At 41.3% G+C, this 12,818-nt stretch overlaps 1 protein-coding gene across 4 annotated transcripts in view; it reads left to right on the top strand.

Moving 5' to 3' along the window:
- LOC115207911 (inositol 1,4,5-trisphosphate receptor type 1) overlaps positions 1–12,818 on the top strand; it is a 167,292-nt gene that overhangs the window by 44,300 nt on the left and 110,174 nt on the right. The gene's annotated exons all lie outside the window — the stretch shown is intronic.

Below are 12,818 nucleotides of genomic sequence, written 5' to 3'. Positions count from 1 at the left end.
TCAACAAACATGGCTCCACACATAGCTGGAATTAGCTTAGCTCATAATAATCAGTACAACCTTCAAAAAAGTATTTTACACACATACTATGTGCCCATTACAATCTATGCAAGAATCGGATTGCATGATTTATCACCGGTAATTGAAAAATGTGAATAAAACAGTAAATATACCAATAATTACCACAAACATTTTCTGATGGTGATTTATTGATCCAAATGGCACGTGCAGGCAGTCAATCACGTAACCTCTCACTCCCATTCTGAGCCATTCAGTGTTGTTGTTTATGTATATAGCTAGTAAGCTAAGCTGTAGCATTAGCAATGTCTTTCAAAAGAAGACGACTCACAAATGCGGAAATTCTGGAGATTTAAAAAAATTCTGACAATGAGTCTGAAAGTCAGGAATCAGATTCTGACAGTGAGGAGCTGCCCCCCCAGCCATTGAGAGCCCTGAATCAGAGGACCCCTTGTCCACTGACAAAGTCCTAGTCCCCTTTGAAGATGCTGGTGGTGATGGAGGCAGTTCTGCTGCGATGACTGCATTTCATCAACAATGCTACTACCATCCTAAATGACCCGTTATACAAAATAAGAAATGCCAACAGCTGGCAGTAAAGTGGCATGACAAACGAGACATCAATGTCCTCTCCACTGTCCATACAGCAACCATGTTGGCCACAGGGAAGGTGGACCACCTGACGGGAGAGAGAAAAATCAAACCAGACTGCGTGCTTGACTATAACCTCAAAATGGGTGCAATGGATAAGGCGGACGTCATAAATTGCTCTGTGGAATGCTCTCAGAAAACAACCAAGTGGTATAAGAAGATATTTTTCCAGGGTATCTTCAAAATACAACAAGCCAATACTTCTGACGCAATTAGCATTGTTTTACAGAGCCAATAGAATAATGTAGCTAGCTACATAAGCACGATTGAATATAACACCACCATAAAGGTTATGAAATGAGTAACGTTACCTCGTGTGTCCGCGGTTATAAGGAATATACACAAATATATTATGCTCCATACACACAGTGAGCTACAGTAGAAACGGTATAACACGACATACAGAAACTATTATAACGTAATAAGGCACTTACTTTGATAGAAAGGCAGTCTGGATTTGAACATGGGTGTCTGTAGTGACGCCTCTAGCACTGAGATGCTGTGCCTTAGACAGCTGCGCCACTTGGGAGTCATAAGGCCAGGGTAGCTTCAAAATACAATACATGCTAATACTTCTCTGATGCAATTAACATTGTTTTCCAGAGCTAATAGAAGAATGTAGCTAGCTTCCTAAGCATTGAGAATAACACCATAAAGGTTATGAAATGAGTAACGTTATCTCGCGTTTCCGCGGTTATAAGGAATATACACAAAAATATTATGCTACAGCAGAAAAGACATAACACGACATGCAGAAACTAATATAATGTAATACTTTGATACTTTGATAGAAACGCACACATTTCCAAAGTTATTATTGGTAATGAAAACAACTTTGACAGCGATGCAGGCAACAGACAGAAAATGTGTGTGTGTGTGTGTGTGTGCAGGACGGTAGATGAGCAAATGTCTGCAGACTTGAACTGCACAAACAGTTGGGAAGTGTTTGGGGAATTTTTTCCATGTCAGAAATGTCAAAATTAATTGGTCCACAAAAGTAAAAATGGCTACTTTTATGTGAATGAATGAGGCGGAACACACCTAAATTCAAACTGTTCTTAGAAAATAAAAAACTTATTAGAAAATAATTTGAAATTGACAGGTTGAAAACAGCCTATAAATAAAAACAGGCTGCGTGCTAGGTTTGAGGGCAGTGCGGAATAAATGTACTGTTGCGTAACAATCACATTCTGGAATGGAGAGAACGTTCTAACATCACGTGCATAAAAAAACTCACGCTGGGGCGACCGTTAGAGATATTTGGAACTCACGCATGAAAGGGTTAAGAGACTTGTCCTGAAGCCACCCCTGCGTTGTCTTGGCTGTGCGCCTAGGGTCGTTGTTCTGTTGGAAGGTGAACCTTCACCTCAGTGTGAGGTCCTGAGCACTCTGGAGCAGGTTTTCATCTAGGATCTCTCTGTACTTTGCTCCGTTCATCTTTCCTTCGATCTTGACTTGTCTCCTAGTCCCTTGATGCTGCCGTCACTATGCTTCACCATAGGGATGGTGCCAGGTTTCCTCCAGACGTGATGTTTGGCATTCAGGCCAAAGAGTTCATTCTTGGTTTCATCAGACCAGAGAATCTTGTCTTTAGGTTTGCCTTTTGGCAAACTCCAAGCAGGCTGTCATGTGGCTTCCGTCTGGCCACTCTACTATGAAGGCCTGATTGGTGGAGTGCTGACAATATGGTTGTCCTTCTGGAAGGTTCTCCCATCACCACAGAGGAACTCTGGAGCTCTGTCAGAGTGACCTTTGGCCTCATGGCTTGGTTTTTGCTCTGACAGGCACTGTCAACTGTGGGACCTTTATATAGACTGGTGTGTGCCTTTCCAAATCATGTCCAATCAATCAAATTTACCACAGGTGGACTCCAATCAATTTGTAGAAACATTTCATGGATGATCAATGGAAACAGGATGCACCTGAGCTATGGGGAATTGTGTGTAGATTAATGAGGAAAACAATTAATTGAATACTTTTTAGAATAAGGCTTTAAAGTAACAAAATGTGGAAAAAGGCAATGGGTCTGAATACTTTCTGAATGCACTGTAGGTTCAGAAAATCCCCTTATTGTTTGGGATACCTTTTTAAATGTACTTTCAGAGGTCATTCAATTCAATATTCATCAATACTAAAAAAGCAGTTTCTGTCTAAAGAGACAGGACTAACAATTGAAATAAATAAACTAATAGTACAGGTAGATCGCAATAAAAATAATACTACAGAGATACAAAATAAGTTAGAGGAAAAACAAAAGGAACTGGAGGAACTTATTCAAGAAGGATCTAATGTATTCTATTGCAAAAATAAAGCGAACTGTATGGAATATTGAGAAAAATGCAGCAAATTCTTCCTGAATCTCCAACACAGGAACATAACCAACATTTTTTTTGCAGAAACCCATTACTAAAGACGGAGTCATCTATGATTCTCTGAATTATATTTTAAAGGAGGAAGCTAAATATTTTAAGCAGGTGTTTTAACCCACTGAATCATGTATGGTGCAGCTGTAGAACCTTTTGAGGACCTGAGGACCGATGCCAAATCTTTTCGCTCTCCTGAGGGGGAATCGGTTTTGTCATGCCCTCCTCACAACTGTGTGCTTGGACCATGTTAGTTTGTTGGGGATGTGGACACCAAGGAACTTGAAGCTTTCTACCTGCTCCACCACAGCCCCGTCGATGAGAATGGGGGCATGCTCGATCCTCCTTTTCCTGTAGTCCACAATCATCTACTTTGTCTTGATCACGTTGAGGGAGAGGTTGTTGTCCTGGCACCACACGGCCAGGTCTCTGACCTCCCTATAAGCTGTCTCATCGTTGTTGTTAGTTTTTGCTTGTAAGCAGGAATCAGGATAGAATTATGGTCAGATTTGCCAAATGGAGGGCAAGGGAGAGCTTTGTATGAGTCTCGTGTGTGTGTGGAGTAAAGTTGGTCTATAGTTTATTTATTTTTTATTTTTAATTCCCCCCTGGTTGCACATTTAACATGCTGGTAGAAATGAGGTAAAACAGATTTAAGTTTTCCTGCATTAAAGTCCCCGGCTACTAGTAGTGCCGCCTCTGGATAAGTGTTTTCCTGTTTGCTTATGGTCCTATACAGCTCATTGAGTGCTGTTTGTGGTGGTAAATAGACAGCTACGAAAAATATTGACAAACTCTCTTGGTAAATAGTGTGGTCGACAGCTTATCATGAGATACTCTACCTCAGGCGAGCAAAACCTCGAGACTTCTTTAGATATTGTGCACCAGCTGTTGTCTTACCAGAGGCTACTGTTCTATCCTGCCGATACAGTGGATAACCCGCCTGCTGTATGTTATTCATGTCATCGTAAAGCCACGACTCTGTGAAACATAAGATATTACAGTTTTTAATGTCCCGTTGATAGGTTAAACGTGCTTGCAGTTCATCTATTTTATTATCCAATGATTGTATGTTGGCTAATAGGATCAACGGTAAAGGCTAATTACCCACTCGGCGCCGGATCCTCACAAGGCACCCCGATCTTCGTCCTCGATATCTCAGTCTCTTTCTCCTGCGAATAACGGGGATGAGGGCCTTGTCGGGTGTCTGGAGTAAATCCCTCTCGTCCGACTCATTAAAGAAAAGTCTTCTTTCAATACGAGGTGAGTAATCGCTGTCCTGATACCTAGAAGTTATTTTCGGTAAGAAACAGTGGCAGAAACATTATGTACAAAATAAGTTACAAATAACAACAACAAAAAACCCCGCACAATTGGTTAGGGGATCGTAAAACGCCAGCCATCCTCTCCGGCGCCATTCTTGTTGATGACATTCTTCTTTCCAAATAATACAAAATATAGAAAATTAACAAATGTACAAGATCAGTGCGAATACCAAATCAGAGGAATAACTTTTTGAGGCTATTAAGGGCATACCGGTAGAGGTATATCAACCCTTTTTTTATATACGCAAAGCTCCATTATTGGCTTGTTTTGACTACTCTTATAGAAATAGTAGTCTGTCAGGTACTCAGCAGGAAGGTCTGATTTCACTATTATTAAAACAAGACCCAGGTGGCAAATGTAAAGATCCAGTCTATCTATATAAAAAAAACTGGAGGTCTCTTACACTTCAATGTTGTGATGCAAAAATACTAGCGAAATGCATAGCACTTTTTACCACGTATTGTTCATCCTGATCAGACAAGTTTTTTTTTTTTAGATGGATGATACATTGAAGATAATATACGACAACTACCAGAAATAATTGAACAACATGAAACATCTAAGAAGCCAGGCCTGGTATTTATAGCAGATTTTGAAAAGGCCTTTGATAAAGTAAGACTGGATTTTATTTATAAATCAATTTCGGTGATTTTCTTATGAAATGGGTAAATGTAATGTATAGCAACCCCAGGTGTAAAATAGTGGCTACTTCTCTGAGTTAATTGTCAAAAGGATTTAAACAAGGGTGTCCGCTCTCACCATATCTATTCGTTATGGCCATCGAAATGCTAGCTATTAAAATTAGAAGATTAGAGGTGTCCATGTATGCCGATAACTCAGGTTTATATATTTAAAGTTTTACTTGAACCCTAAATGGTTCTCAAGTAGATTACTAAGAACATTGTTGAAAAATTGCCTTTTTGCCTTTGTGCAGATTGCAAAGACTAATTTTCGATTAATTGAAAATGATATTTTTTTCTAAGTATCTCTCTTTTTCATATAAGCATTGCAGAGCAATTTTACAATTTCAATTAGATCCCCCTGAAAAGATGCAACAAATATTATGGCTGAACACAAATGTGCTTGTCTATAAAATACCTGTATTTATGGAAAAGATGTTTGAAAAGGGTATTTTGTTTTTAAATGATATTGGTATGGTAGAGTTATTTCTTTCATGGAGTTATCAGAATTGTATGGGAAGGTCTGCTCAATCCAAGATTACAACCAATTGATTACAGCATTACCCCAGATATGGAGGAGGTTGGTGGCAGTGGGAGAAGGTAGTGAACTGGTCTGTCTGCCCAATATAAAGGATCAAAACTGCCGGAGGAATAGAATTAGCATAAATAGGAAAGTATACCAGTTTCATTTGAGGACCAGGATGTTGACAGCTGTGCCATACAGATTGCAAATTAGTTGGGAAGAGATTTTTGATCTACCAATTCCATGGTACAGGGTATATGAGTTGATTCAAGACTTTGTGCTTCTCAGCTAAAATGATTGTACAGAATGAAACTATTTTATTTTTCTCGGTGGGGGGTCGGATGATTGCGGGGCAGTTCTCGGGGAACTGTGGGGCGGCATCTTGGAGGGCTGGTGTCCTGGTGGTTGGGAGCTTGGGCCGGTGGCTGATAAGGTTACTGGTTCGCGTCCCATTCTTGATTGACCTTGAGGGAGATCTGTCGACGTGCACTTGAGCAGGGTGTTGACCCTGGTTGATTCTGTGGGTCGCTCTGGATGGTAGTCTGTTAGATGACTGAATGTTCTGTCCCCTTAGCAGGAAAACACCCCAACCAATTTGTAAGTCGCTCTGGATAAGAGCGTCTGCTAAATGACTTAAATGTAAATGTAAGCACAATGTTTCCACCTCCATGTTTGACGGTGGCGATGGTGTTCTTGGGGTCATAGGCAGCATTCCTCCTCCTCCAAACACGGCGAGTTGAGTTGATGCTAAAGAGCTCCATTTTGGTCTCATCTGACCACAACACTTTCACCCAGTTGTCCTCTGAATCATTCAGATGTTCATTGGCAAACTTCAGACGGGCATGTATATGTGCTTTCTTGAGCAGGGGGACCTTGCGGGCGCTGCAGGATTTCAGTCCTTCGCGGCGTAGTGTGTTACCAATTGTTTTCTTGGTAACTATGGTCCCAGCTGCCTTGAGATCATTGACAAGATCCTCCCGTGTAGTTCTGGGCTGATTCCTCACCGTTCTCATGATCATTGCAACTCCACGAGGTGAGATATTGCATGGAGCCCCAGGCCGAGGGATATTGACAGTTCTTTTGTGTTTCTTCCATTTGCGAATAATCGCACCAAATGTTGTCACCTTCTCACCAAGCTGCTTGGCGATGGTCTTGTAGCCCATTCCAGCCTTGTGTAGGTCTACAATCTTATCCCTGACTTCCTTGGAGAGCTCTTTGGTCTTGGCCATGGTGGAGAGTTTGGAATCTGATTGATTGCTTCTGTGGACAGGTGTCTTTTATACAGGTAACAAGCTGCGGTTAGGAGCACTCCCTTTAAGAGTGTGCTCCTTATCTCAGCTCGTTACCTGTATAAAAGACACCTGGGAGCCAGAAATCCTTCTGATTGAGAGGGGGTCAAATACTTATTTCCCTCATTAAAATGCAAATCAATTTATAACATTTTTGACATGCGTTTTTCTGGATTTTTTTGTTGTTATTCTGTCTCTCACTGTTCAACTAAACCTACTATTAAAATTTGTCAGTGGGCAAACGTACAAAATCAGCAGGGGATCAAATACTTTTTTCCCTCACTATACATACATACATACATACATACATACATACATACATACATACATACTCTTTGGTGCCCAAGCCTAGCTCTCTCTTTCTGTCATCTGGTGGTCAAATCAAGACTGTGAAAACAGTATGGACCTCTCGCGCTCTCTCCGTGTGTGTCTAAGGCCATGTTTATTTAGGAGTGCTGTTTGATGTGGAGATCTGAGGTGTGTGTATGTGTCGCTGGTTTGGTTCTTTCAGTTTTCATGACAGAGGAACAGCTTGAAGCCGACACAGTTTAACACATGTATTGGGTGGTAATGAGAGGGGAGGAGCAGCGTGGTTGTCATGGTTTTAGTGTGATGCCTCACAGCCTGTCTTTCCGAGTAACACATTTGAGCTCTGTTGTTGCAGCACTTTAGGGGCCTTTGAGCCCCGCCAAGGGGGAAAAAATTGAGGGGAAAAACGACTTAGTGGGGTCGTCTAGCTAGCTCCACTTTGGTCTACATTACGATTCCTTGACTGTGAGCTCATGAATTGAGTCGGTGGGTCATAGTCCTGTTTTGTGATGCGTAGACAGTATTTCCTTCTAATAAAGCGCAGAGCTCCAGCTAAGACCAGGAATGCCAAACAATGTTTCAAATCATTAAATGCTCTAGTTTACCAGGTCGCCCTCTGAGCAATCTCTCCTCCCCTTTTCCCGGAGTCCGAGTGGGAATTCTGAGAAGGAGCGTCCACAGAATTCCCTGATGTCTCCCACAGCTGACTGACTGAGGAGGAAACTGGAGAGAACCTTCACCACAGGCTGTTTACCTGTCAGACACAGAGAGAGATTGTGTGTTTTTACCAGGGTTTCCATTAGCCGTTAATTGCCAGCTTTTGCAAAATAATGCTTTTTATTAAGTGATAGAAATACCAGTCGAGGTAAATACGTTTGACCGTCATGCTTATCGGTCTAAGTTCATTTGCATAATTTCGTGGACTTAATTTGTCCTGTGTGTATTTTCGTTAGTCGTCATGTATCTTATTTATCCAACACAGCTATCACACGCAACATACAGAGCCTATTTTGATCAGGATTTCTCCTGCAGCTCCTCAGCTGGTTGCTGCTGGAGTAAAACATGCTTTTATAAGATTCATTGCTCAACAATTCTAAATGCAATTGTGTGTTAACTGTTTTGGTGCATGATTAAAAAGAGCCACCATTTTTATTTCTCAACTGGTAATCGAATCGCACCTCCCATTCACCATTCAAGTGCAGGCAACAGGCTATCAGCGCATCACCCACCACAATGTGAGCTGGAGGCAGTATACATTTTGAAAATGTACTTAATTGTTTGAAACCTGAATGTTTTATTTCATATTATGATGCATGTCTTACCTTGCATCAAAGTAACCTATAGGCAAAATCTGACCATGGAAAACGTGGAGGCAATTATTTTATAAAGACTTCATAGGCGACGTGTGAGATTTAAGTTTTGGGAAACGTACAATTTATACCACAATTTATACCGATCTGCGTGCCAGTTAGGATTTTCGCATGCGCATTTTTGTGGAACAGTTAAATTTAAATAATAACGTTCTAGTTTCTCAAAATCATTGTCACGTGGTTAATCATAAAAATCTGAATTAAAATGATAGAAATATAAAAGTTAAGTCAACTAATGCGAGATCACCAGCCTCATTGATACACCGTGATTTATTGGCGGCTAGAGAAACGAGTGCATGGAACTCATAGCCCATAAGCCAATGCAGCAGTAGGCCTTTGACTTCTATTGTTCTTTCACACCGTGGATTGGTGATTATCGAGGGGGAGATTGTTGGAAAGATTCGAAAAATAGCTTACTGTGAGGAACTAATAGTTGTAATATATTATAACGCTCAATGGATGGTTAAAAAAAAATATATTATACTTTTCAGTGCAGCAGGCCAGGTACTTCTATGCGTGCTCAGGTGCACACGATTCCTCGACATTATCAAGACAGAAACCAGACACATGCTCATTGCTCACATGGAGCACTCCAAACAAAAGACAATGAACAAATTGACAAATCTCGAAAATTACGGTTATAAAATAAATCAGAACTTGTTTCTCACAAGTGTAGCAGATTGTTAACTCTGCAAACAACGTTTCCATTTTGAGAATGAGAATGGTAAAAGATTAATTAATACAAGCACTAACAGAAATTAATGTAACCAAATGACAGGAATTAACAGTATATTTAGTACTGGTGACATATGTAATGGTGAAGTGATAAATTAAAGGGCAAACAATACAACAGTGAATTGGCAGGAGACAGCTGAGCCATTCTGGAGAGAGACTTGCCACACACCCCTCCCCTTCTTGTCTCAACATTTTTAATTATGCTCAAGACACATTATCTTCACACATTTTTAGATGCTTTTCAATGACCGTCACAACTCAATAATCAGGTAGGCCTATTGCCACGCTCGCTGCCCATATTGCGGGCTTCCCAAATAGGCATAAGCCTATGAGCTTGTGATTTGAAACAATCCACAGCTATTTTTTTTAAAGAAGCTAATGACCCTTGGTTCCTCTGTGGCTAAGTCATGCTTTCTGGTGAAGTATTTTGAATTATTTTATTTTTGTACAGACAGGAGTAATCATATCATTTTGGCAAATTGATTTCCATTTACTTCCCTATTGGAACCACCACTCTGCCATTTCTCTCCTGTTGTATTGGTTTTCATATCAATTTTCTTTCATTGCCCAGAAGCCAAAGGCACAATCCTAGTCATATTAGCAACCCATCCTAGTTGTTGCATCTTTAGATTCCCCTGCTTTCTTTGTTTCTAACAGAGATTTCCCTCTATCAGGTGAGCTGTTTAGAATGGTGTTTTCCTGCAATTTGCATTTTGGCAAATGTTTTGAATGTGGGTGGACGTCCTAATGGGTTATGCACCCAATGCATATGGGTCTGGTAAATTTCTCAATTGGACAGTAAATGAAAATCTTCTCGGTCAAGTTGTCCAGCATAACATTTTCCTAACGGAATCCCTGGTGTGTATGTACAATATGTCTGTGTGTGTGTGTCCAGTTTCCACTTAGGTATTTGTATCTCATGTAAACAAACAAGACTGTCCGTGTTAATATAAGCTACTTGTTTTGTGGTAAAGGAGTTGTATTTCTCAGTCGGTACGTCTGCTCCCCTGTGGTATCCTGCATTCCTCTGCAGTTTGACTCCATTTTGACTCCTAGTTTGATCTGATCCTGGTGGATTTTTTTTTTTTTCTGCCCCATTGCCAGAGATGGAACATCTTTTTTCGATGGACACACACACACGCGCGTGCGCACACACGCTACACATTACAAAGGGCCGCTCTGTCCAGAGAATCGTGCTCTAAGGGAATAGATCAAAGCTCCTCCCTCTATGTTCACTCTCTACTTTCTTTTCTTTCTCTCTCACACTCCCTCCCTATGTTTTCCTTTCGCGCTCTTTCTCTCTGTCTTTCCCCACAACCACTTCCTCTTATTTGTTTGTCTGACCCTGTTTTTGGACTGCATGGTGTAAACCATATCAGAGAGAAAAGGGGGCAGAAACAGCTATTAGCTTGAGGAGAGCTTAGAGGAAGAGAGGGAGGGGAGGGTTGGAGAAAGTTGGAGTCTCCCCTGCTCTGGCTAGCCTTATTTGGTCACTTTACTGCTGCTACGACTGGAGAGAGAGAAAGCGGGAGGATGACACATTGTTCTTTTTTCACATTTTCCCTTTGAGGAGAGAGAGAGAGAGCTCTCATCTAATCTGAAGTCAAAGAAGAAACCAGGCCTGAGAGACAGGGGGCGTGGCTGGCCCGTATAGTGGCATAGCACGCAACCCCGCATCCCCCACAAGGCGGGGGTGTCCCCAACCGTTTTTATTTGTTTTTACGGTATTGAAAATCAGACTGTCAGTATTTCAAAATACCCCAGTATACGGTATAAAATGTATATTGCCCAAGCCTAGTTTGGGATTTTCACTCTATATAGACTTCTGAATACAAGTTCTGTATGAAGTTGGCCCTGAGAAATGTGATTTGGTACTGACCATAGATACTTTGTACTGTTATAAGCTGAGTGGCAGTACAAAGAAGTGTAAGTTATGTCATATCTTCAGTATGTAATATCGGCAGTATGCAAATACATTTTTATGGCCTCCACTGCTTATAATACCCCTCTCTAGCGGAAAGGATTGACGTACTAAGTACTTGTGTATTTTGGGTTCATCAGTGGAGCCCTTTGTCACTGCAACAGTACAGTACATTTGAACAGCTTGTTGGTTAGGTATTCCAGAAGAGGAACACTGCTTGGTTGGGTTAGCTGAGACCACATGCAAATCTGAGGAGCTGTTTCTCTCAGCCTGCTTCCTCTCATGGCTATGGAAATGACAAGTAGAATCACTTTACTATCAGGACTGGCCCATTGTATGGCGTTATGTACAGTGACTGATTACTGCCTGTCATATCTCAGCATACACTACAGTACTCAAATCAAATTGTACTAGTTACATGCTTCGTAAACAACAGGTGTAGACTAACAGTGAAATGCTGACTTAAGGGCCCTTCCCAACAATGCAGAGAAAGAACATTTTCTAATTGAAAAACAGAAAAATAACACATTGAATAAATACACGATGAGTAACGATAACTTGGCTATATACACAGGGTAGCAGTACCAAGTCGATGTGCAGGGGTACGAGGTAATTTAAGTAGAAACAGTTGAATTTGGAAGTTTACATACACTTAGGTTGGAGTCATTAACTTGATTTTTAACCACTCCACAAATTTCTTGTTAACAAACTATAGTTTTGGCAAGTCGGTTAGGACATATACTTTGTGCATGACACAAGTAATTTTTCCAACAATTGTTTACAGACAGATTATTTCACTTATAATTAACTGTGTCACAATTCCAGTGGGTCAGAAGTTAACATACACTAAGTTGATTGTGTTTAAACAGCTTGGAAAATTCCAGAAAATGATGGCATGGCTTTAGAAGCTTCTGATAGGCTAATTGACATAATTTGAGTCAATTGGAGGTGTACCTGGTCAGAGACCTATGGTGCCAGGACAACAACCTCTCCCTCAACGTGATCAAGACAAAGGAGATGATCGTGGACAACAGGAAAGGAGGCCCGAGCACGTCCCCATTCTCATCGATGGGCCTGTAGTGGAGCAGGTTGAGAGCTTCAAGTTCCTTGGTGTCGTCCACATCACCAACAATCTATCATGGTACAAACACACTAAGACATTCATGAAAAGGGCACAACAACACCAATTCCCCCTCAGGAGAGCGAAAAGATTTGGTATGGGTCCTCAGGACCTCAAGAAGTTCTACAGCTGCACCATCGAGAGCATCCTGACTGGTTGCATCACCTCCTGGTATGGCAACTGCTCAGTATTCGACCGCAAGGCGCTACAAAGGGTAGTGCGTACAGCCCAGTATATCACTGGGGCTAAGCTTCTTGCCATCCAGGACCTCTATACCAGGCAGTGTCAGAGGAAGGCCCTAAAATTTGTCAGACTCCAGCCGCTCTAGTCATAGACTGTTCTCTCTGCTACCGCACGGCAAGCGCTACCAGAGCACCCAAGTCTAGGTCCAAAAGGCTCCTTAACAGCTTTTACCCCCAAGCCATAAGACTGCTGAACAGTTAATCAAATGGCTACCCGAACTATTTGCATTGACCACCCCCCCCGTTCTTTTTGTTTTTTTTTTTTTTTTTT

This window comes from Salmo trutta, chromosome 14 (assembly GCF_901001165.1).
Source record: "Salmo trutta chromosome 14, fSalTru1.1, whole genome shotgun sequence".
Taxonomy (NCBI): domain Eukaryota; kingdom Metazoa; phylum Chordata; class Actinopteri; order Salmoniformes; family Salmonidae; genus Salmo; species Salmo trutta.
This window is presented reverse-complemented; position numbering and strand designations above follow the sequence as displayed.